The sequence below is a fragment of the Drosophila yakuba genome, chromosome 3R, assembly GCF_016746365.2.
Source record: "Drosophila yakuba strain Tai18E2 chromosome 3R, Prin_Dyak_Tai18E2_2.1, whole genome shotgun sequence".
Taxonomy (NCBI): domain Eukaryota; kingdom Metazoa; phylum Arthropoda; class Insecta; order Diptera; family Drosophilidae; genus Drosophila; species Drosophila yakuba.
The window spans coordinates 17,940,363-17,966,909 of NC_052530.2; the positions used below are offsets into that span (position 1 = coordinate 17,940,363).

General features: G+C 41.8%; 1 protein-coding gene across 2 annotated transcripts in view; it reads left to right on the forward strand.

The window, feature by feature from the left end:
• The window catches only part of LOC6537312 (stAR-related lipid transfer protein 13), a 92,833-nt gene that overhangs the window by 16,044 nt on the left and 50,242 nt on the right, over positions 1-26,547 (forward strand). For both annotated transcript variants that reach the window (XM_039376480.2, XM_039376479.1), the window contains one exon: positions 14,822-14,870. The gene's annotated coding sequence lies outside the window, so the exon portion shown is untranslated. The remainder of the gene's footprint in view (positions 1-14,821; positions 14,871-26,547) is intronic.

Sequence of the window (26,547 nt, forward strand, 5' to 3'; positions counted from 1 at the left end):
TACTGCATAATGCCATCGATAACAAAAGCCGCTTGTGAGTGTTTCTGAGCTGCGATTAACTGATAAATGTCTCGGTGACACGCCCACATCCGCCCCTTTTTAGAGACCCCAATTATGGGCTACAAGAAGCCAGACTTACGTAATCCCCTACGATTTTAAGCCGTAGTTCGCACCCACTCCCAGTGCCAAACTTTCACTACTTAAAACACTAAAATAACTTATATTTAGTTGCTTCAGATGCGCTTAATTTACATTTAAATATAATTTTCGAGTTGCCCCTTTCTTTACAATATTTCTCAGCGACAGTTTCTAATCGCTTTCGTTGACATCGAAAGGCAGTTTTCGATGGATTTTTTCCCTCCGATTTTTAATCGCTAAACTGTCTCATAAACCCCAAATTTTATTTGACAATCGCGTTTGGCATACGAAAGCAGCTGATAAACAGAAAAATCAAAACCGAAAACGAAAACGAAAAAATACAGAGTAGAAACGAATTTCTATTTGATAGAAAATGCGAGTGAGCGAGGTCACTCGCGTGGCAACTGCACACATTAGTGGAAATTATGACGATTTTCCCCAATACAATAACCCAATAACTCAAAGTTATGCTGACAGCTATGGAGCCGCGTATTATTAATTCAATTTGCTTTCGATTATCGCCGAAAATCCATTCGATCGTATAAAATCCAATCGCAGCCCAATTCGGTTAGCTGAATCGCTTTTTGAGATGTTAATGCGGTGAGCTAATCTCAGTGATTTAGGTGCCAGACTAGACTTAGGAGCAATAGACTTTTGTTTCTCTCATTATTTATGAGTGTAATTATAATAATTTTTATGCAAACTACGAAATACGTGTTTACATAAGCCGCCGCAGCTTTAATTAAATTTGAAGCAGGAAGTTGGTTCACTTTAGCTGCCCAAAAACATCACAAAATATGGGTATAAACATACATATGTACAAGTAAATAAAAGCTGGACCGGGATTTAAGCCCCTTTTTGGGCCAAATTGGCCGGCGGATGCAAAACGCCATAACTCATGTGGCGGCGAAAATAATTTGATATCAAAGAGCGCCTGTCTGGAGATCGCATAAATTATGAATGCAGTGAGAGGTGAGGTGTTAGAACCTTTTAGATCGTTGCTCATTCTTGTGTTTTTTCTTTGATTTTTTCTTGTGTAGAATTTATGGCTGTTTAAACAGACAGATAAAGTTGGTGTCATTAGTGATTTATGGTGGGGCTGCCTTTGATTGCGGTTCTGGCCAGAGTTCACCTTTCGACTTGACATTGAATGGAAAAAGCCAAGCGCCGCTGAAAGGCGGTTCCGTGTGAATTCTGTTTTCGTTGCAACTTTCAAAGTAAAAAGAGACGCGGCAAATTAAGTCAAGGTGGGCTGCATTACTGGGTTGCATTACTCATGAACTCAACGCGGAGTATTGAATTTCATTCGGCGAGTGCATAAATATTATCCGCAAATGTGGGTGAATGGAATGCCGGATAGGATTTCGGACGTCGGACGTCGGATGTCGGGTTTCTTTTCGAGGCAGTTGAATACGAATCGCTATCAGGAATACTCGAATACTCGTATACTCGTATGATTGCTCCCACTCTTTAGATAAGCAAACTTTCCATGGAAGCCATATGGAATTCCGCGTATGAATGAAAGTATTGGAAAACTTGCGGTCTTTATTTGGCGATAAGATAGCGCGCACAGAAAGAAAATATGATGATAGAACGTCAGCCAGATAAATCACTACCTTACTACTGCTCTTAGAAAAGTGGCTTGCAAAGTTATGAATTTAATGCAACATAACTGTTTTCAACTGTTTGTTCCGTTGAACAAGTAAAGCTTCTCAGAACTCAAATGCAGCAGTGGCAACTAATGGAGAGAAACACTTACGCTCCTGATAAGCTGGACATAAAAAGAAACCAATCGGCCAAAGCTGACCTCAATGAACTGGCTTTCAGCTGCCGATAATGTTACATGGAAAGCCGCGCTTTACTGTGAGTTAAGTTATAGTGTTAAGTGTATAGAGACCTCTGCAAGAGATTCTACTTGCAAATTCAATTATTTAAAAAATACAGTGTTCTTTAAGTGTATAATTTGCATTCTGTGTTTTTAATATCAGATTTAAAACAGTTTTATGGCAGCCGTAATACTAATTCCTAAGAGCCTCCAAGTTATGTAAAATATTCGTCTGTTTACTGCAGCAGATATGAACTATCATATAAATTAAAAAATTAATGGGGCTCTTGCTTTACTTGAATTACTTCAAAATCCCCTTGTTGCCTTTCATGCGTACGAATATTATAGCTTTGGAAGTTTTATTTGTTGTGTTCCCTGGCTGGCAACTCGTTAATGTTAACAACTACGAAAACAACACCAGCAGCTGAGGCAAAAAAAGCTAAAACAGGCGCTGGACTTGCCCAAAAAAAGAAATAACAGTCGAAAAATGGAAAAAATGGAAATAATTTATTTCTTTTTGGTGTGTGTTGTTGTAAGTTTTTTGCCCATTTCAAGATGCCGCTGGTGTTGCTGGTGTTGCTGCTGATGTTGTTGTGTAAACAAACTTAGAAGTTTCCAGCTGTGCGCGTTGATTGCCATACGACACGATGCGTTTTCAAATACAGCAAAACAGCAATACAGCAACAGCAGCAAAAACAGCAAAAATGAGTGAAAAGCAGCTCGGATTGCGCATACGCCGTGTGTGCAGTGTGCCGCTGTTGTATTGAACGAAAATAGCAAGTGCTGTAAACATTTTCGAGGTACGCAATCAAGGCATAGACGCGTACATAAAACACATTTATTTCGTTTATTTCGTATTTGTGTTGTTGTTTTCATTTCTGCTGTTTCATTACGAATTCCGTGCGCTTTTCCATGCTTTAAGGTGAATTTCATATTACGGCAAGTTGCTGTTATTGTGCCTAGTTTTTCATTAATTTCTCCATGGCTGCGCACGTCAATCATACGCACTGTTGTACGAACAATTCAAATGCTGAGTTGGCATTTATGGGCAGGTCAGTGAGGATGAATGAAAAGTGAAACTGATTTCCACTTCGACTTCGACTCCGAACTCGATTCCTTATTGTTAGCATTTTCTGGCTCTCTTTTATGGCTCTGAACCTTGAACCGCGCCAAGTGGCAATCATTCACACCAGACGACAAATGAGCCGAGATTGATAAGCCGCCATTTATTTGTAAAAAAATGTATAAATGTATATAAATACTCTGGAGGCTACATAGTCACGGTGTCGCTTATCTCGCTTCCTCTCGCACTTTAATTAGCCATTTTTATCGGCCCGCTCGGTGGCTGTCAATTTGGCTAAAAATAAATGATTACTGTCTCTAGTATATACAATAAGATATCATGCCGCTTCGCTTTGCCAATTAAAACACAAAAAAAAGGTGTCTCTCGTTTTTTCTTTGCTTTTTCGTAAATTATGACTAGCGATAATCACAGCGTTGTGTGTTTTATTATTATTATTTTTCAACTCATTTCCAGAACTTGGTTTGGTCTAGTAATTAGCTGAGCTGAGCCTGGGCTTTGGCTTGGGTTGTGGTCGTCGCATGCGTAGCTCAAATTTCAAAACTACATGCACTTTGCGCAGATACAAAGCCGGTTAGCTAGTTGGCCATCTAGTTGGCTCTGGAAGGCCAGAGTCGCAGTCCTCTGGGTGTGAAAAGATTTATGTGCTAGGCGAGAGCACACATCTCCGGTGGTTATCAATGCAGCAAAAGCCACAGCAGCCATTCACCCGGCCAATTCCAGTTTCCAGTTTCCCGACTTCAGACTACAGACTACAGACTTCAGATTTCATTGTGAGCGGCCTCTTATTTATGGTCTGCTCAGCTTTTTATAACTCTTCGATTTATATTGATTTGTAATGCACATAAAAAGCCAGCTGATTGTATATGCATGCAGTTGACCTTGTCTGCGGCCAGGACCGCATCGCTGAGATGTCGCTTAAATGCTCATAGTTACCAAATGCTGAAGGTCGTTGGCAAAACCCAACAAGTGTTGCATGTGCATGTGCATGTGCAACATGTCAACAATCAGCAGCTCGGCGACCAGGTGACATAACCACCTACAAGCCAGACTTCCAGACATTCAGACATCCATACAATCCCGACATCTGGGCCATATCGCATATCTTTCTTACCTGACTGCCTGTCCGAAATTCCGAAATTGAAACACTTGTGCTGGCAAATATTTTAGCCAGCTTTCGAGCTGGCAGAATTTGTTAGAAAAGCGCAACGCCAACCGACACTTGGGCAGTGGCGGCAGTGAAGCAGATAAAGGCGAAAACATGCTGGGAAAAAATAATATTATGTGCCACAAAAGAGCGCGGCGCACATGACAATGTGTAAATTTATGGCCGTCGTTGTTGTGCACTCGAATTGCATAAGTTCACCTGGGCTTTAATGCACAGCGGGCAAATAGCAAAATATTTGTATTTGCTTTATTAATTAAGCTGCGACTTAGCTGCAGCAATATTTGCTTATGCGATGAATATCTCCCATAATATTTGGCCACGCATTTGATGCCCGACCAGCAGTGTCAACAGAAATCGAATGGGCAAACAGAAAGAGATTCAAGGAAGTGCATTTTATTTGCAGCTGGAGTTTTTCGATGGCATGAAATTATATATGAATCCCAAATTCAAAACATGCAAGCAACGCAGCTGAGGTATAATCTTCAAACAGCAAAACTCGAAATGCTTATCTCTGCTTGGATATTTTTAAATAATCAGTAATAGGTTTTGCTACTTTCCTATCACACAATAACAAATAGCTATGATATGGTTATCGTAAACGATTTTAATGGCAGGTATTTACCGTCAAATTATTCACATTCCGGCAGTATCACAGTGGCAGATTAAGCCCAGAAGTAACCAGATCATCAGATTCGGTTTCTCGACCATCGCCATCGAACGAAATTCCAATTAAAATTCTACGGCAGTTGTGGGGGCGTATGTGTGTGTGGATCGAATTTGTTTGGCTAAGAAATGGGCCACAGTTAGTTAATAGTATTTGGGCCATGACTAGGCACTTTGCCGCATTTTCCGTGGAAAATCAAGGCGAAATCCCGCGTCGCTGATTAAAGGAGCTTTCACCGCATATGGGTCAGCATCGTCACCTTTCGCCAGCCGAAATCAGTAAATAGGGCATACAGTCGACTTAGATATATGTATACATATGTACAATACCAAAAGATCTATATGCTGATCTGCTACTAATGAACCTCGTGTGCTGGAGCAAAGTTAACTTTTTTTCAGGCGTAGGTGTTTGACCCTCAACCTCAGCCCAAACGATTTTGTTGCTGTTATTTATGTTAATTTCTGTGGCGGCTTTTCGAGATATTCTTCTGCAATTAGTCGGCCTTTGGTGGGCTTTTTTCTTCATCCGATTCTGCCTCTTCGCTTCGTTTCGCCTCGCTCAATCAATTTAAATACATTAATCAATTTCCATGGCTGGTTTGTTTTTTTTTTTCTTCCGAACATTTCTTTTTCGTGTTGGGTGCGCTGATCGCAGCGAAAAAAATAACAACAATTTAATTATAACAACAAACAGCTAGAGCGACAAACACATCGGGTATATCTGAAATTGATATCGTGACTTTGTGTAATTTGTAATTTACGATGAGATCACTTCCTCCAACAATGTATCAAGTCTGTCGAGCCATTCCCGAGCAGACATCGTTAGTCGCATTGTGTTATTTTTTGGTCCCCTGAGCTTCAAGTCGCAGCGCAAATGCACTGAGAACAATGGTCGTCACTTGCATTAGAATGCATTTAGAAATTGCAAATGGATCATAACTACATCCTGACTAAGTAAACCAATTCAATTCAAAATTGTATATAACTATTTTGTTATTTTAAGGCACTGCTACATTTTAGTGAATTTCCTACTTTTCCAAATGCTTTTTCTAGACAATTTTCCCAGTGCACACATACATCAACTCGACTGGCTGGCTCAGCTATTTTCTGCGAGGAGCAAAGACAAAAACAGGGGAGCAAATCCGAGTTTTCTGTGACAAGATAAAAGTCAGCTGCCCCTTTTGCCCCCCTTTTTGGCTTGTGCCCCACACTTTTGGACAGACCAAAGCGACGTCCTGCTCATCCAGAAAGGAAAGAAAACTGAAAGGGGGAAAATTTGCATTCGCAGGCCATTGGAAGAGGTAGCTTTGTTTTTGCGCATACATTAGAATTGGCATTCAACGCCGGATAAAATCTCAATGCGCAATTGTGGACGCAAACTAAGGGCAACCGGAAAATGCAAATCATTTGCAGCGTTTTTCGAATCGCACATTGAATTAGACAATCAAACAAATTATGTCAGCTGGAACAGCTTTTAATAGGGCTTATATCTGCCTGTCGATCTAATTATCCGCTTCCATTTTCGGAGCTTCTTTGGTGGTTTTTCTGATCTTTGCCGGGCAAGCAAACCTTGATCTAATGACCGACCCATTTCCGTTTCTCGGCCTCTGATTATATATTTTTTTTTGGCCACAAGTTTATTCTCCAAGTCCTTGACCTTAGAGCCGCCCATTATGGTTGGTCGTTTTCTGTAACCACCGGTTGTAAAATCTATATTATCTTACGATTTCCAGTGAGCGCCGCTTGAGGTCTTTGTATTTTAACGTCCGGTCTTTGAACTCATCAAACTTGGTACATTACAAAACGCTTGTCGTTGTCTCATAATTTTCTGGTTTTCAGTTGAGTATTTTCCCCCTCAATTTTTGTTCACTTTTATGTGTACTTTTTTGCGCTCAGCCAGGGCAGCAAAGCCGTTTAATTAGCAGCAGAACAGCAAAGCTGCAGAGCTACAAAGCCCACGCCCCAGTGGAGATTCTCGATCATGTCGCAATATCAACTGGCAGCCGAGTTGGGCAGTGAGCGAGAGATATGTCTTATTGCTGATTACCGGGGGACAGATTTCCAAGTGTCAGCAGCATATTTAATGCCTACACTCGGTGCAGTTTCGATGCAGTTTCGCTGCAGTTTCGATGGACCAGTGCAGTTGGAAGCTGGGAGTTGGGAGTCTCAAGTCTGGAGTCCCAAGTCTGGAGTCTCGAGTCTGGAGAGTGGACTTGCTTCTGATCCTGCTGCTCTGCCTACGTTGCGGGCTATTGATTTGTCACCCGATGGCCGTTCCCGTCTGGCAGTTGGGCGGCTGAAGGCGACTCCTTAAACCGTTCTGACAGCCGCCGCCGGAGCGTGTGGGCAACGCCCGACTGGTCAGTTGCCTGGACTGCGACTGACAGCCCAGAAAATGCCGCCATAATTCTGCAAAATGTCGCGCGTAGGTCGCTAATCAGATTTTCTCTTCAGATTCAAATTCAGATTCTGCAATGCCAGCAGATGCTCTGCGATTGCGCGAAGCTATGGACGCCGTGCTGATTTTAATTACCCATCGGAGATGGCAATTAAGTCCTGGGTGGCCCAGTCAATATGCACAGGGAAAAATAATGGTTTTGTAACAAATAAAATATGATCTGCGCTTATGCGAAAGTTATTACACAAGGAATGAGAACTCAATGAATAAGTGCATTATATTTAAGTGCTTAAAGAGTGTTGTTAATCTAGTTTCTAAAGATTTCTATGCACCAAGCATAATCTTTTATATATAGGTCACTCACTCCAGCACTCAAAGTTCCAAAACTGCCTAATTAATAACCCATATGTGATGATATACTTTTTTTCCACTGCAGCCAGAGTTCAACTGTCCGTTTTTGGGGGCATAAAAATTCGTCATAAAAATTCAATTGAACGAGAACGGAGTGAGAGGAGAGCCTCGGCTCAGACTCGCTTTTCATATGTGCCGCAGCGATTGTGCAGCGGTTGCATAATGCCCCACAGACAGTGAGGCACACACGCACGCACACACGAGAGGGTTAATTTCAGTTAAGGCAGCAGCAAAAGCAACAGCAAAGCAAGAGCAAAGTAAAAGCAACAGCGAAGCAAAGCAAAAGCAAGGAAAAAGCAAACAAACCCAAAGCGGCGATCCCACAGAATCGGTTGTGTGGTCCCAGAGTCAGACCGAAAAAACCGTGCCCATGGCGGACATTTGGCCAGGCGAAAAAAAAAAGCGCCGGGGAAAACAACAACTTGAAATTACCGCCGCCAATTTAATAGTCACACTTGTGGCACCCAGGCAGATTCAAAGCTGGAATTACGTGGAGGCTTCCCAGCAGCACATCGCCATCCAAATCGGCATCTGTATCTGTATCCGACTCTAAATCTATCTGCAACGCAGACTGCGGCACGCAATGCTCGCTTGGGCATTAAATGCTTCTTAGAAATGTAAAGATACAAAACGTTGTTTCTCTATTCGAGTCGTGGGCACGAGGGAAGGGTCGCCCAGAGCTGGCTGCTGTGGGGGTGAAGGATCATTGCATCCACTTCCACAGATGCTGCATCTAAGCATACAGCTGGGGTCACTAGCATAGATCCCACACATGTTGTATCAGTTGAGAAACACATATGTCTCTGAAATAATTACCAAAGCAACGCCATTAAAACCCTAAGATTTAATTTAAGAATAATAGATCTGACTTTACTGTTTAGTGTTAAAGCAATAACGTATTCACATCTTCTAAAGCCCCCATCTAATTTGCATAACTATTATTCCGACTCCAAGTGTTCGAATGTAGCCGCATGTAGATTGTTTAATTTCGCTTAGTGGCTGTAATAGTTCTTGAGAAAATGTGCAGCCTCATCGTAATGATGTTGGTAAATAATCGTAAACCAACAGAGAGCCGGCAAGGTCCCTCTAAAAGGTTTCGTAGCAGGCGTTAATGGGTTTTTGATTGTTTATAGCATGCTATTCAAGGTTGTTGCCGATCAAAGGGGGCTGCTTCAAAAGGTTAAGGGTTACGAATTGGGGGTCTACCATACAGCAATGGCATATGGCTAAGGCCAGGGATGAAGGCTATTAGCTGGGCCATTAGGCATAATACGGTAATAGGGCCGCCTTTACTTTCCACACGGCCTGTGTAATTGAGACTTTTTGTTTGGGCAATGCATTTCCCTAACAGATCCGCCGCCGACCAAATTATGTTTTCAGCAGCGATCGATCAAATGGGGAATCGAATCGAATCGAACCGACCGGCTGACAAACGCAAACACAGATGCAGGCCACCGTTATTAAAGCAGGGTATCGTGTGTCAACTGAGGCATTCGCACAGCCAGACAAAACGACAGACAAACGGACAGACAGACAAATCGAATACACATGGAGAAAAAAGGGGAAAGGGACGGATCTGTCAGAAAGATATACAGATCTACAGATAGACAGACAGACGGTTAGGCAAACAAACCAGCGCCATATGTGTGCCTCACATCGCTGATACATAACTCATGATCATACTCATACTCATACTGATACTCATACTGATACTCATACTCATACTCGTACGACTCGAAACTCAAACTCTAACTCAATCTGCAGCTGAGAGGCAAACGCTACAGAAAACTACCGTTTGATCGATCGTTTTGATTAGAAATGCAACACATTTCTATATGATCTGTCACACAGGCCGCAAAAGTCTGCTTTGGCATTTGCGGTCTCGGCGGCAGACAGCGAAATGTTTGTTAAAGTGAAATTAACGTCGCCAGCCAACTGCAGCCACCAATCAACAATGCCGGCTCAAAACCCAGGCTCAGCTGCACCACCACACCACACCACGCCATACCACGCACTGATGAACACTTGGAGAAAAACATGGTTAAATAATGGCATAGAACTCCAAATAGAATATAGATAGCTTACAGTTGAAATAGCACCATTGGAATATGGTTTGCGTATGATATCGCTAGGGTCATTAAATAACTAATGTTAGTTCTAAAAATAAATATGTAAAATAAACTGAAATCCTTGAAATTTTGTTAAATTAAGGAACAGTAGTAAGGAGAGTATTTAAACTAAGAATATCTCTCACCTCTTAGTAGAAACTTCAAGTTTAAAACTCTCATCTCTCAGTACAAACATCTTGGTTAGATTAAGTTTAAAACTCTTATCTCTCAGTACCAACTTCTTGGTTAGATCAAGCTTAAAACTGATAGAGAGACAGCAGTGTGTTCTGCTGCCTTCCAAACACATACTCAACATTTGCCAAGTATTTCTCGCAGTGTACAAGCCCATGCCACAGCGATCATCATTCCATCCCCAGCCAAGCCAAACCGCGTCTTTTTCTGTTTCTGTTTCTGTTTCAGTATCGGTGGCAGCAACAACAGCAGCAGCAGCAGCTTTTCCGTGGCATGCAGTTGTCGCCATCGCAGAGTCGTCGTCGCCTTGTCGCGCATTTTCCGCGTGGTTGTCGTGGCTCGTCCCCAGAAGAGGGAAAACACCAGCGGGCCAGGCTAAAGCCAGGGAAATACGGCTCGAACCCATTTCCAAATGCAAGCGTCCTCTATCTCTCACCCACTCGCACCCACCCGATCGCGCTGTCTCGCTCTCATGTGCGTTTTTGGTTACGGGCTTAATTTACAATTAATGAAATTCGATCGTTTTATTAACTGTACATTTTGCATGATTTATGCCCCCAACTCCACGGGCATTGGAACAGTTTTTGACAATTTTCCACTGCCTTTTCACGAATTTCACGTTTCCATGTCGCCCGCTGTCCATTAACCTTCATTAGGCTTAGGGGACCATTAACACCCCCATCCCAAGCTGCCATTGCTTTGCTGCCATTGCTTTTGACCATTTATGGTGCGATGACAATTTCTATCGCAGACGATTGCACAATTAAACTCTATTCACTTCTTTGTTTCGCTTAATGAACTGTGTGAAACTTTTACGATGTCTCAAATATTGTGCCCAGGCCAAAACAATTGTAGCACCACACCCCCAGGCACATGTTCGACTGCAAGTACACTGAGAAAAACAGAAGAAATTACAAAGATAATTTATATAGATGGACTTATACTGAGTTGTAGTTTGGTTCATATAACACTGAAATAAGAAATTCCTCTTGCTTAGATCAACTTATGATATTGCTCTCTTTTTAATAAAGTAATAAACATGATAAATGTATAAATAATTGTTAAATTATTTATCGTATCAGTGTAACAAAACAACAAAGCCACCACGCAACTTGTCTCGCTTTTCGTTTTGTTTGTTTTTTTTTTTGATTTTGCTGGCCAAGCTGCTTGCGCATTTTTGTGCAGCGCAAATTGTTATTGCACAATTTTCGGGTTTGGGGTTTGGGGTTTGGGGGAATTGAATTGAATGCAATGGCCACCAACTGGCAGACAGACAAGAAAAAATACGAAACACACACAAAATGCGCCTAATTGTCGCTCTTTCAGCTGTCGCACATAACACTTTGTTTTTGCTAATTTTCTGTCACCTGTAACGTTTTTTAAATGCATTTTTCCCCAGACAATAGAGCGCTGGCATGAATACGGGAAAAAATGCTAAAAAGATGGTTAAGAGGGCACGTGACTGATGATTTTTTTTATGGGAGAAACTGCGAATGAGAATAAGAATAAGAATAAGTATGAGTATAAGAATCAGAATTGGGTTCATCTTTGTCTTCTGTGTGACTCACTTGACACAGTTGCAGTTGCCAGTTGCCAGTTACCAGTTTGTTGCCCTTTGTTTTCGGCTACCGGGAATTATCATCCTCATCTCCATTTCCATCTGCGAAAGGCCGGGGATCTCTTCTTTCTTTCTGACACCGTGCAACCGTTAAAATTGCAGGCCTCGACATTGGCCATTATCAAACTAAGGCATCAATCTGCCAGAACCAGAGCCGCACAATTGCAAATTGCCAGGGCAATTACGACTCGAAACTCTTGGTCGGAGTCAAAATGGAGCAGTCGAGTGCGGAAACACGTTTTAGGCCGGGCTAGAAGATACAGATACAAATGCTGATACTATTCGAGTCAGGTCCAAACAGCATACCTACCAACTTGGCTGGCCAGCTGGGCGATTATGCAATTTACAAGATCTTGCCGCTGTGCCAGCTCAGTTGCATCTCCAGAACGCCATCGAGCGCACCTATACAATACAATATTATTTTTAATACCCAAATTTAAAACGAAATAATCGTAAATAACTGGGTTAATTTGTAACGCTTCCCTGCATGCGCAATGAACCATGCAGCCCGATTAGAAGAGCTCTATTCGGTTCGGCTCACCCAAAAAGCTGCCGGGAAATCGGAATATCTGAATGAAAATGAAATTCAATTAACGCTGTCATATCAAAGAAACGCAGATAAAACTGGATTGGTTTTTGAGTACAGTGGGCACTTCAGAACTTGGAGTTACGATGACATATAGGGCACTTAATGAAACAAATTTATGTCGTTCTTTCTAGAAAACCACCTCTCTAAAACAGCTAATGACTTCCTTGAAAATATCGATATACTGAGCGTATACTTTATACTTTTTTTAAAATGTATAATAATCTAGAAACTCAAAATTTCCAACACTAGGCAGCTTCGACTGTAGGTGCCTTGGAATGTTTTACTGGCATCTAGTCAGCGGCTGTCAAGTTCAAAGTTATAAATGTGCCAGGGATCGTGCGGAGTTTATTTAATTTCCATGATTTCGTTGTGTTTGCTGGCAGCATACGAAATCAGTTCACAAATCTTTTGTGGGGGCACCTTTTATTTTATTTTTGTATTTCTTTGTAGATTTCGGTTTCTTGTGTTCGGTTCTTGTATTTCCTGCGCTGCATTTGAAAGTCGCAATCGAAGAATAATTCTGTCACTGAGTGGCGCAGAGTGCCCGGGGATCAATTACCTTTCAAAACCAATTTGCATTTGAAATGCATAACGAAATCGTGTGCACACAATGCAATATTTTGGCAGTCACACGCTGGGCCAGCCAAGTTGGCAGTTGTTCATTGTTCACTCTTAGCCAGCTGATTGGCAGGCTTTCGAATTGCGAATCAAGCGGCATCAGATGGAAAAATGAAAATGGAAAATGGTAAATGGAATATGCAGGTGGTTCGCCGCTTCGGTGGCACCCACACACAGCCTTATCTCCCTTTGGCAGTTGCTCATTATTGCAACAGTTGCAGCTCGGTTTCGGCTTAAAACCTATATATACAATATATCCATATAGCTCGTTTTTATGGCCAAAGGTGTGTCAGTAGTTGCAACTGCCATTTGTTGTTCGATCAGTTCGATCAATAAGCTCTAGGCACGCAAGCACTCCACTCTGCCACTATTCCACTTGGGGTCTTGAGCTCGCGATCATCTCTTGGCAAAATATGGGTTAATTCGGTGCCCAGTTTTGTCATATTTTCTTATTTTCATTGCTGATGAACAATTTCGGTAACTCTTACTTTTGATTAGGCCATGAGTCTGCAGATTTGCGGGATTAATTCTTGAAAAGTAAATCTGGCGATGATTTGTCAACTATTCGAGTGGTTTGCTTTCTTTCGCAGCGCTCTTATTTTTTTGGGTTAGAAAAACACAACGATTTCAAGGGGGGGCGGCTTTCATTTTCAGATGCGCAATGTTGTGTAACATTTCCCCCACGAATCTCCCCATTTTCCATTGCATTCTGTCATGCAAGTAGCCACAACACACAACACACTCCGCAGTCAGCAGTCAGCAGTCGTAAATTATGACGGCCTGTCTATAATTAATCAAAGCACTAGGGCCGCCGTCTACCGGGGCAGTTAGTCTCAATTAACACACGCAAATTGGCCAGAGCTGACAGGGCTTGATCTTCCAGTCATTTGCCATGGGTAAATCTGTATATCTGTCGAAATATGCCAGGCATTTGAAAGTAAAAACAGCACACCGCGCCTACCGGAATTTGTTATACATTTAGTATAGAATGCGAGATGCATTGTTAGTGGCGAATGGTGAATAGAAGTGAATAGTGAGTAGTGAATAGTGAATAGTGAATAGTGGCTGGCTCTCGGCCTTTTGTGTCGCTCAACCAGTTTAGAAATTCTACTGGTTTCAGTTTGGGCTTTGAGTGACGACCATGGCGAAACCTGATGTGCCACATCGGGCGATTTGTATTCCAAATGACGTCTGGTTCCGTTCCGTTGGCCAGGAGGCTACGTACTACGTACTACGAGTGTATGTCAGCTGATTGAATTGCAAAAGGAAGGATGGTGAATGCGAAAATGCGAAAATGGAAAAATAGAAAAATACAAAAATGTTAAACAACGAATAAGAAGACGACTTGCTTGGGCCTATGTTGTCCGGAAAATTGTGCAAGCTGTTCTGCAAGTTATATGAGACATTTCGCAATCAACGTCACTCGTATTGGCCTTGTGCTTCCTGAACATATTGGTCAGCTCTTCGGCACGAAAAACGTGGAAAATACGGCATGTTGCTCAAGCTTAGTTGCTGTAGTATTGCTATTTTCGAATGTTTTACAGGCAAATGAAATCTGATTATTTGTTAGATTAAGTTGTATGCTTTTGTACTACAAATCGACCAATATCGCATATGTTTCCTGTGCATCCTCATCGCATCGCCCGCTAATTTATGCCGCATTGCATTATCGATTTGCTCAAAGTTTATGGCCTAGGCTCTTGAGTAGGGTTGTGTCAATTTATTTTTCGTGTCCAGCTGGGCAAACGAAACTGGCCTAGCAACCTTTAAACAGCGAACTACCTGCTTTCAGCTGCTTAGCTGCTCAGCTGTTTGCTTAACTTGGCTTAAATTTATGCATTTAGTCAAGGCATTTATCATGCGAAAGATACAGCGTGAAATTAGCATATAACGCACTGTGCGCCAATATTTTCATTTTTGTTGGCTTCAAAACAAAAGCCCAAATATCAAAACGATTGCCTTGATTAGTTGACAAATAAACTAACCTTTCTTTACTGGCTTTCTCTTTGCAGTGTGGGACATTCGCCAAGATATTTTGCATGAAAATTGCAGCAAAAAAAGGTATGTAACAAATTTCTTAATTAACTTAAAAGCTAAACTTTCCCAGAGCCGAGCAAATATGCCAATTAAGTCAATAAATATTTGCCAGCTGCTATTTACGTTTTGACACCGTGCAGCAATACAGATTTCCAAAAATGCTTTTACATCTTACAAATGGCAGACGAACAGGCTTTTTGGCTTTTGAGTCGCACAGAAATCATTTATGTTAATCAACACATGTTTTTTTCGGAGTCATTGGCTCTGGGGGAATTCTTTTTTTTTTTTTTTTTTTGCCTGACTTCAGTTTGCTGTAGCTCTGGCTTGGCTTTTTCTATATATATATATTATAAAAGGCCCAAAAACGCAAAGCAAAATAAATGTATACAGAAAACGTGTTTGTGAGTGTCGCACAAAAAGCAAAATTCAAATTCAAATTCAAATTGTGCCCCGTTGAAATTTGCGCTAATGTTGCCATTTGTGTTGCTGCTGCTGCTGGGCAAGTTTGAGGTTGCTCGTGTGCTGTTGCTGTTGCTGCTGCTGCTGCTGCTGCTGCTGATGTGATGTTGCTGGATGCCGAGTTATTTTTGGTATGGGGCATGCCGTCGCTATATGGCCGCCCCATGCCGAACAAGATTTCTGCGCCAGCGCAAAAACCCCAAAGTCAGATATTCAGCGTTTCTTGTTTCTAATTCCCATGCAAATATGTACTGCCATGTCATGTTGCTTCTGTTGCTCCCCAACTGTTTGCATTTCAATAAGCGTACACACGATTTCGGAATAACTCAGTTCTTGCGGAGCAATAAGAGATTCCCGTGAACTGGCCGTGACTCAAATCAAAGTCAAATATTTCCAAATCGAATTCCCATTAATACATCTAAAACGAGCTGTGCCAAAAAGGTGGTGAAAAAGACAAGAGCTCGTTGCTCTTTCTGATAACTAATACTTTGGAAATGGACATAAAAATAAACAAAGAGCGATAAGGAGTTCGTTTTGCCCAGGTAGAACAAAAGTCGCCAGTTTGTTAAGAGAAACGAAAGCAACTGCAGAAAAGACAGCTTTAGCCGCTAAGATATATTACGCATACGCAGAGTTAGTGAGTCACGAGGCCAGTCATTGAAAACCGTACTTAAAGCCATGCTGATTCAAATTGGTTTGTCATGGAGGCTTCGCTGAAATCCGTCAGAGAAAATCGCACTCTAAAATCAAATCACAAAGAGGCAATCAGTCGGAGGCACATTGCAAAATATATACTGTGACTGCTGGGATTTCCCCATTGCGCCAACTTTACGATTTAGGAAAGCACTACATATGAGTAAAAGTATAAACAATGAAGATATGTTTTCTAGTATGAAAAAGTTATAAATAGTGTGTAAAATTGATAACTTTTAAGTGACTACCTATAGCATTTCGCGCAGTGCACAATGATCAGCAATCAAGCTGGTTTTAACAGGCTGATTATGCGTAAATTGCCACTCAAAGAGCTTCTAAAGTGTCGGTTGTGCTGTTGTTCATCTACTCACCAGTTGACCATAAAGCCAATCCAAACAAGTGCCTAGATGGCCAGATCTGCTTTAATCTTCTGATTTGTTTGGGTTATGCTTATGCTGCATCTCAGAAATCTCACAGAGATCCCGATTCCGATGCCGATCCCCACAGCCCCAGATTCATTACCAATCCCGGCGGGGAATCCGAGTGGACGGCGTTAATTCGTGTGCGCTGCTTATGAGGTTGACATGCTGAACGAATCCAAGAGGGCCGGGCATTATTTTATGGGATCCCTTTTATCCGGGCAGCGCATAAACTCACACTTAAAATCAATAAACGTAGACTGGCCCGCCCAACGGCCAAATTGCATTCGACATGTGTAAGCGATAAAACTATAAAATAGCACAAACTTATGCCCACAATAAACATAAACAATTCCGGGCGAGAGATGAGCCCTAAAACCGATTTGCCAAATACAAAAAATGTAGAACCAAAACCGCAGATACCACAGATACCGCCTATTCCGCAGGCGAATTACCAAGCCAGGATTCAGTTGCTCTGGCCATAGAGTATAGAGTTGTTGCTACATGGGTAAACAAGTATTTTTATGGGGCTCCGGCCATGGGGCATAAAAGGATGCCCCACGGCTGTGGACCAGCACAGGATGATGGGACACGGCCATAAAGGCACTTAATTGCCATTTTATTACCGCAGCTATTAGGCCACAGTGGGAAAGGCTAGCCCAGACATTCGGACATTCAGCCAGTCCGTCAGTTGGTCATTCAGTCATTTAGTCATTTAGTCATTCGGTCTGCTGGACTTTCATTAGAAGCTCCGAGCAAGGAACTTCTGCCAGCGGACTCACTTCACTTTCGCGTCAGAAATTCGCCATCCGCAGTGAGGCATATTGCACCACATTTGCATCAACAACAACATCCGCTGAAATCACTGTTTCTTGTTGACTCCGTACACTGAGCGAATGTGAGCTAGTGACTAGGATAACAGGTAGCCTGAACAGTAAATATTCTAATATTTTTAAGAGGTAAACTGTTAAGTAATAGCACCAGGATTGCAGGCAATAAAATGTTATTTATTCTTTCAGTTGAACTATGTATCTTGCAGGTCACAAGTGCGTAGTTTTTTTTCAGTGCACGGCAGCCTTTGCTCTCCGTCTGCCACATGCAAAGTGGCTCCCTTCAGCGACTGCAGTGCCATCCGGCGATATCTTTAATGAAATCTGCATGTTGTGCGCTTTAACAAGCATTCTGCTTGTCTACTCATGTCGCCCTCCCCCGATATCTAAGTGTCTCCATCTCCATCTCCATAGCCGTGTGCCATTGCGATCCTTTTGTGCTACGAATGGTGCAGGCAATGGGATTGGGATTGAGAATGGGATTGAGAATGGGAATGGGAATCCAAGATGCCAGATCCCGGATCCCGGATACCAAGTAAAAGAACCCAACGAGCCTGTGGCTAGATCACCAACTTAGTTGTGGGCACGGGCAGATCTTGTTAGCGTAAATATTAACTTGTAAATATGATGATGCCCTCATGGAAATTGTACGAATTGCTGATAAATATCATTAGGTCGCAACTCTAGTCCCTACTTTTAAGGTGCATCTGTACGAGTATCTGTGTGTGTGTGTGTGTGTGTGTTGGGATTGCATTTCGCTTGGCAATTCTATTAAGATTCTTATCTAAAGTGCTTGTAGAACCTATTTGTTGTACGAGTATACAGCCAGTACTCACCGAGTGTACTCGTAATTGTTTAGCAAATCAGTGGAGAGTTGAAAGCTGAAAGCATTGGCAAGCCATGATTGTTGCTATTGTTCGGTTGTTCGGTTGATTACACAGTAGTAACTGACAATTTGCCATCGATTTCTGTTGGTTTTTCAAGCCGCTAAGCTGCCGGCTACGCCCTCATACTTATTAAATAATGTCGAAATTGCTGAGCAACTCGGAACTGCAGTCGCAAGGGAGGCATAGAAAAATGTAGATATTGTGCAGTTATTGAAAAGATAAATAAATAAATAGTTTTTTTTTTAAATTTAAGGCTATTATATGATCCCAAAACCATCAGAATTCCAAGCAGACGTTGCACGCTTTGTGCTCGTAAATATACTTTCTGTAGAATAGAACTTTATAAAAGGGCTGCACTGGGCCTGTGAAATTGAAGCGACTTTCCTCTAGGAAAGCGACCATTTAAACCCGCAACAAAGACGTGACAAATATTCCAAATGGGCTACTTTAAAGCGTGGGAGTTGCATTCACTCCAAGTTCATGGGAATGAATGCAATGGAAATCATTGGCGCCAGTCTCTACGCTTCCCTTCTACTCTACTTTGTTTGCTTTTGGTTTGCTTTGGTTGGGTTTGTGTTTTTAAGTTGCTCACTGGGGCCACCGAGATAAAGTCACTTAGCTACTCATATTTCAACGAAACGTGCACATCAACTTCCTATTCCCCCAGCATAATCCATATTCATATACAGCTTACACGAAAAGAAAAAAATGGTTGTAATTAAACAAATACGTTCTTACGTTTAAAAGCTTAAAAAACAATATTTTATTGCAGTATAAAATCCCTTAATAGTAAGAATTCGAATGTAAATAAATGAAGTACTTATGTTGATCATTGGTATTTGACATTGTTAAATTTAAATTCTAATTCACCATAGAGTTAAATTATGAACTCCTACATAAGCTTGCAAATGGTTCATTCGACTAATTAATGCTGGTATTTAGATTACTCATGATTTTCCTACACTGTAGTCCGCTGGCCCCCCAATCGAAATCTGGAGCCCTGTGGGGGGTGGTGGATCCAACGGGGGGATTGGGGTCGTAATTTCCAGCTCTCAACGCCGCCAGCGGGCCAGCAGAGCGACACAGTTGGACACTGTCTGCTCCAGTTTACCGAAAAATCGTAGACCGCAAGCGGTTTCATGCGGCGGCGCACGCTGCGTATGCGTATTATGTTCGATTTCTGGTTTGACTCGGGAGTTCAATAAACGATTAGATTCTAACTTGACGTCGATGTTGTGGCAGTTTTGGTTTCTACATATTTTTGTTTTTCTTTTTTTTTTGTATTCTCCTGGTTGTTTTGAAGTTTTGTTGTTGCTGCTTTCTTGGGGGCACATTGCGTGTGCGTCTGCCAAAGTTATCGCGGCTTTTTACACTAAGACGAAGGCTAATATGTCATTTGGTCATTGATACGCGGCAACGACGCTCGATCGCCGCGGGAATGAGATAGATAGTGGTGAGTGCTGAACGAGAGAGAGAGAGAGGGGGATGTGTAGAGACGGTGCCACCAAAGCAAAACGCTTACTGTCAGTGTGAGGCACGTATAATTAATTGCGCCTATCAATATCGCCTCTTGTGCTTTTTCTCTGGCTTTTTTTTTTTTGTTTTCTTTCGATTTTTCTGCGTGGCTGCACGCATATATGGCCAAAAGTCCGGGACTCCATCGGTGGCTCCTCAGTTGGCCCCCATATCCATTGGCCATTGGCCATTCGCCATTGGCAGCAGCTCATTGAGATAAGCCTGTCCGTTTATGCGATTTTCCGTTCGGATTTAGCATAAATCATTTGGCTGCGAAATGTTATGTCAGCGTCTCTTATGCGGCCAACACGAACGGGCAAACAATAAGGATTTCTTCTACAGCAATTAAACTATCAGATTAATTGTTCATACACTTTCAGAATAGAGACCTGGAAATGGGAATTCCTAATCAAAGTAGTAATAGCATGTTTAGGGAAAGCCTAGGAAACTTCTCCTCTGTTGAGAGAAACAAAAAATTAATTATCTTTATATACATATATGTATATATTTAAATAAATATTTATGCTCTGAAACGCTGCTTATCCATTGCGTTTCCTGGTAGTACGTATTAGTCACAGAACCATAAAGCGGGATGCAAATGAAAATCCCATGAGCACAGAGGTGATTGGTTTTACAGCCAATTCTGGAACGGAGTCAGAACGGATGTGGACAGTCTGAGGAGGGCCTTAAATGGTCCTCTTTTGAGTTTCTGTGTGGGTGAATGGGAACTAGGTTCCTCTGGGGCAAAAGCCGTAAAAAGCAAACAAATAGCAATTATGAAGACCCAAGATGACAACGCATCGTGGATCGGTTTTTGAGTCGTGAGTCATGAGTCATGCTGTGTTGGTAATAAAATACGCCAAATGGATTGCAACTGTGCGGCAGCGAAAGTGCTACGAGTATCTTTTATCTTTAGAATGAAGTCAGCTGAACAAAAGACTTCGGGGAAACACTTTTACACTTTTATACTTTTACTTCCATGAAGCTAAGCAGACCATGGTAAAACGTAGATTAAAGCGGGTATCTGAAGGGGCAAGTGCAATATTTAAACTTAACACAAAGCCTCCAGCTAATTTATGCCTCACTTTTGCCTTTCCCACTGCAACACGAGGGTTGTTGTTTTTGTTGTTGTTGGGCTACTGTCTGTTGCATGCAAATGCAAAATGATTGATGTTGCCACATTGGGCTTTTGTTGTTGCTGTTGCTGTTGTTGTTGTTTGCTGGCTGAGCAGCAGGCGCTGGGAAAACAACAACGAAAAATTCTCTTTGTGCAAAATGTTGGCATTTTGAAGTGCGAGTAATTGCAGCTGCAATAGTTTTTCATGTTGCTGCCGCTGCCTGTTGTTTCTGCCGGTAATGTTGCTGCTGCAGTTGCTGCACTCGTTGCAGTTGCAGTTCCTACTATTGCTGGTCAAGTTGCTCGGCATTTTGGCAATGTAATGTGGCAATGTAGCTAAGCAGCAAACTTCCTTTCACAAGACAGCCTCCAAAGAAAAATGGGTCTGCCTGGTCTGCTCTGATGGGCACTTGAATGTTTGAAAATTATAGACTGCTCTGCGCCGTCTACATTTCACAGATGTACAAAAACCAAAAAAAAAAAAAACCGAAAAAAGAAATAACAACCGCCTAAATGCCAAGCCAAAAGAATTACTGATGCTTCAAAGCGGCCGGAGATAAAATAAATCGAAACGGTTTCTTACTTTGTAACTGAAACATGCTCTCGAAATGTCAGACCAATTTCTGTGTCTATGAAACGATACATTGAACAAACTTTGCGCATTTGAAAAAAAGTAAAATCGATTTGATAATTTTAATTTTATTTTGGCCCAATTTTATTACAGGCATCGGTTTATTTTGTTAAGGCTTTTATAGACCCAACCTTGATATTCAAGAAATGCCGCCTTATAGTCATAAATCTCTCGCTTTATGCAAATCAAAAAAATAAAAATAATGCCCCGGCCCAAGGCCCTTCATTGCGAGCAAACCAAAGTAAAAAAAAAAACAAAAAAAAATATACGGCTAATTACGAGAGCCAGTTTTTTGTTTCCAAGACACCAACACACAATCCCGCTGTGGCACTTGGAGAGGCAAGGTAATTACAGGCCGAGCACATGCCACATTATTCTTTTGTGCAATGAGCACGACGTCGTTCCTGAACCCTGAACCCCTGAACCCCCTGTCGTTTGGGCCAACTCCGCGGACCTGGCCAAAACCCAGAGACGCCAACGCCAACGCCGACGACACTTGTGCGCACATTACACTGCGCATGCGCGGCATGTGTACACTGCGCCAAATACTTGGCGTCCCGCATTGTATACTCACTCGTATGCTGCAAAACTGCCGCCAGCAAAAGACAAGCAAGCTAAGCATAAAACGTCAGTCGGGCTCGCCGCAAACCGGTTGAGTTATGAAAAATTATGATTGTCACCGCTTGGGCTTGGAAGTCAGCTCGGGGCCAACAGCAAACGGCAAACAGCAAGCAACAACGGGCGGTAATAACAAAAATGTGTAACAATTTTCAGTTAACCCTTTAGAAGCATGGCGGACTTTTATGTAACTAGTTCGGTGCAATATTAAATTCTGTTTAAGGCAGATTATTTTTAATTCATTAAAACAGTTGAAAAACATTTAACAAATTGTGTTTCATGAAACTCTCTGATTTAAAAGTGTATATATATATTTTCTAACAAATGTTTTTAGATAGCTAAGAAATCAGTAGCTACACTATTTTTTAACTCAGAATTTTAGCACTCATATTTCGAGATCTACAAAGGCTTGAATGTTTATCAAGGGGTTAGGCCTGATCGACAGCTGTTATTGTGGCTTATTGTTGTTTTGCATTTACGCTAAAAGCCAACACCAAATAGACAACAATTACAATGGCAGCTAGATAAAAAAATAGCAGAGACCGACCAGATCGAGAGCTGGTTGGGGGTATCCATGTATAATTATTTGCCCACGTTTCGCATGTCTTGCCAGACTGACTGTCGTCGTTGTCAGCAGCACCACCGAACCACTGAACCACCAAGGCACCGCACCACAGAAAACAGCACCACCGTCATCATCATTTTAGCATCTAGGTGTGTGTGCACACAAATTGTTGGCATTTTTGCATTTGGCATGTTAGAGTCATAACTTGGTGGCGGCTGCTGGTTTTTCTTCGTCTTATTTTCGTTTTTTTTTTTAGTTATTTATTTGCTGGCTGGAAAATGTGGCCAACATGTGTTGCTAGCAACAGCTGTTGGCAACATGTTGCCAATGCCTCATTAGCCAATTTGTTGCCGCCAATTTAAATAATAATTGCTTGAATTTCATTTCCATTTTCAATGGGAGTTTCAACTCCCATTTGAATGTCGCATCTTTGAGGCAGTGCAGCCATTGGACTCTGGGCAATTGTGCGTGCAACATTTCAATTAAGCAGATTGCAACAAAGGGAGGAAAGCCAGCTTAGCACTCCCTTTTTTTGTTCCCAGACAGCTGCGTAAATTGTCATCCGCCGTCAGTGTCAGTTTTAATTAGTTTGTTTACAAGACTGGAAGCCGCAAGAAATGGAGTCTGCCCCCTTCCATTGCCCCAATCATATCAATTTGGTTTGTCAGTCCTTTAAATTGTTCTGTGAGCCATAAAAATACAAATTTGTACGCACTCAATGGGCAGCGGGCAGCGGTCAAAAATGCACTGGGTTAATTACCAGTCGCCAGTCTTCATTTCGCTGATTAGAGCGAACAAAGACGGCTAACTTATCAGTTGAAAGGAAGGAGAATAGTTCTTTGGGATTTACAAAACATATTTTAGTGCCTAGCATCGCTTTTAGCAAATCGCCCACGACTAAAACGCTCGAGTTCCACTTCCAATAGCAAACAATGCGCAAAAATATACAAACCTTCATAAAGTTTTATTGCCAGCAAATTGAATGCCGTTTTATGGCCAGAAAGACTCTTTTGTTGTTTCCCAGCTATTTGGCCATTCGTTTTTTTTTTCTATTTATCTTATTGTGTAGTATATCAGCAAACAATAAATGTTAATTAACAGCATTTATGTGCTACGGCCTATTGACACTCTTGTCATAAATTTCGTACAATTCGTACATTTAAAAGCCCAAGAATTTGGCCTGTGTTTGTATTACAATTTGCAATCAAGTGGTTTTTGCTGTACCTACAAAAAAGGCATATAATGCTTACTTAAACAAAGGGAAATTCCGAATTCCAAATTAATGCTTCGCAATTTATGAACCTGTTTTTAAGCATGATGTCAACGCCAAGGAATCGACATGAATTTGCATATTTTTTGGATATTTCTCAAGCGAGAGAACAAAGAACTCTCCTTTCTGGGGGCAAAGATACGTTAAATTATGTAATTTATTTAAATTTAAGTGGAACCGAATGTTCCTCCCCACTGAATGGTCCTTTGATTAAAACCAACACAGCAGCGCGATCCGTTCAATTTAAGCAGAATTATGGCGAAAATCTGCAAGTGGAGCTTACGAGTGCGATCCTCGGGCGATCAGTGCAAACAAACAGCCCACATTTCTCATTACAAATTGAGTCATTAAATTTATTTATACCCGCTGAAAGGCAGCCACATCTCAGCATCAGAAGCTCCAGTATTCGGCAATAAACCGCAGTAAAAATCAAGAAAAAAAATAAAAAAAAAGGAGAGAAAAAAGAACACTTCCGCGTTACTGCAACTGCAACTTCCATTCAATTTCTGAATTTCTGGGTCAAATTCTTCTTGCGCCGAAGAGCTGCATATGCATGTGGCAAATGTGCCATAGGATGGGGAGCGACGAGCTGCTCTCTTATAAGTATCATTTTTTATGGCTTTTCATTATGGCTGCATATATAATTCTTAATAAGAAAGTTCGAAGGAGCCAGCAGCATCGCAGTTCGAGAACATGAAGCACGCCAAAAGTGGAACAAGTTATAAAGTTGTACATTTTAATAGGCCATCGCAAAAATAAATATGAACTTCGCAGGGATATCGTTAACCACACATTTTGTGGGTCACCTCCGATGAACTCTTGATTTCACTCCTTTTCCGCGATGTACTCAAACAGAAAAAAATAAAAGCGAGCTAAGAGTAAGCCATAACCATTTGATTGGCGTGAAAAACAACTCTAGTATCCAGTATCCACTATGCAGTATCGGGCATCAGGAGCCTGGCATCTCTATGATTTAGTGTGCCGGGGCCACTTGACAATAATTTACGCAAATGGCATAATTCGCTTTATGGGCGCAACATGATGATGACGATAATGATGATCGTGCGGATCCTGCAATGACTGTAACTATGTAGTTAAAGAGGAGTGCTCGACGCGCTTTCAACGCCAACGCTGAAACTGAAATTGAAACGATCGCCAGACCGAGCTGCAAGTTCCCTTCTGCCACTTCCAAGTTGCAAGTTGCAAGTTGCAAGTCTCTCAGCCTGTAGACCGACCCCACCTAATGAGGCTTTTGTCTGTGGGCCGTTCTCCTTCTCGTTCTCCTTCCCGTTCGCCGGCTCCATATGAGTCCATGTTTCCATGACTCACTCTGATTTTCACTTGAATGGCCTGGGCGTGCGTTGGTTTTCCCTTGCAGTCCGGAGGTAGTATCTACTTGGATTACCATGCACACAATGAAAGGTCAATAAAATGCATTACAAATATGTAGAAATTAAAGTTTCCACATATAGTAGGGAAATACTATATATTGTATTGCATTCTTTTAATTGAATCACTCCTCTTCGCAAGTGAATGCAAGGGTATTCTAAACTTCGTCCATCAAGTCCGCAGTTTCTTTAGATTTGCTGCACTTTTGCGTGCTGCCTTTTGCCAATCGACTGTTGCATCTGCCAATGACAACAACTGCAACAAATGCTGCAGTTGCAACAGCAACTACAACAGCAACTACAAGGCGTTGCAGCTTGATAAGCGATGCTTATAAAAGAGCCGCTTACATGCACAAAAGCCATGCTCGCAGATTGCATTTGCAGCTGGTATGTACATACGTATACGTATACGTACGTATGTCCCCTCTCGAGAAGGAAGATAGCCCCGAAAACCCCTCAAACGCCTGCTTTCTTTTAATTGCAATTGCAGTCGCAGATATTTACAATTCCACGCACATTCACAATCAGAAGGAGCCGATGGATGGGCCCACAGAAGATTGCCAATATAGCCTCACGCCATATCAAAACGTCGAAATCTGAGCGGTGCTGCAGTGTGGCGCGGTGGTGCAGAGTGTTGCAGAGTGGTGCAGAGTGTTGCAGAGTGGGGCAGGATGGTGGTGGTGCCGCCGCCAACCACTTGGAATATCATCAGAGTGCACGCCTTAGAATTATTGGCGCTAGACATGCAAATAATCGACGGTCCTCACTCGGCGATCCATTCGATCCATTGGCCCGTGGCTGCGGCATTCTAACGAGTTTCGTAATCGTCTGGTCGGCATAAATCATAATAGCTTTATTTATGCCGCGACAGTTGTTACAATTCTATCAGCGCACTACGTTTTTGCCCAAAAAAAAAAAAAAACAAAAAATTTCGATCAAATGGAATAAACAAATTGCTTATTGGGAGCACTAAGGCGTCCCCAATTTCCAGTCATGCCAAATGTTTTTCCCATCCCATATTTATTGTAAATTGTTTCAGTTTCGGTTTTCCATTTTTCGTTTTATTCTTTTTTTCATTTTTGGGGCAACTGTGTCCAAACAATTGTGAGCTTCAATGGAGCCAGCAGCTGTGTTTGTTTTTTTTCTTCTTACCCCAAGCAATAGAGCCAAGAATGAGTTACGACCTCAGATGGTTAACCACATTGGCGGCTCATTAGGGACACAAAAGGGTTTACATGGTAACGAATTAACATTGAAAATATACATTTACCACACCTGAAGAAAGCTGAACTGTAATGATATTATTTTT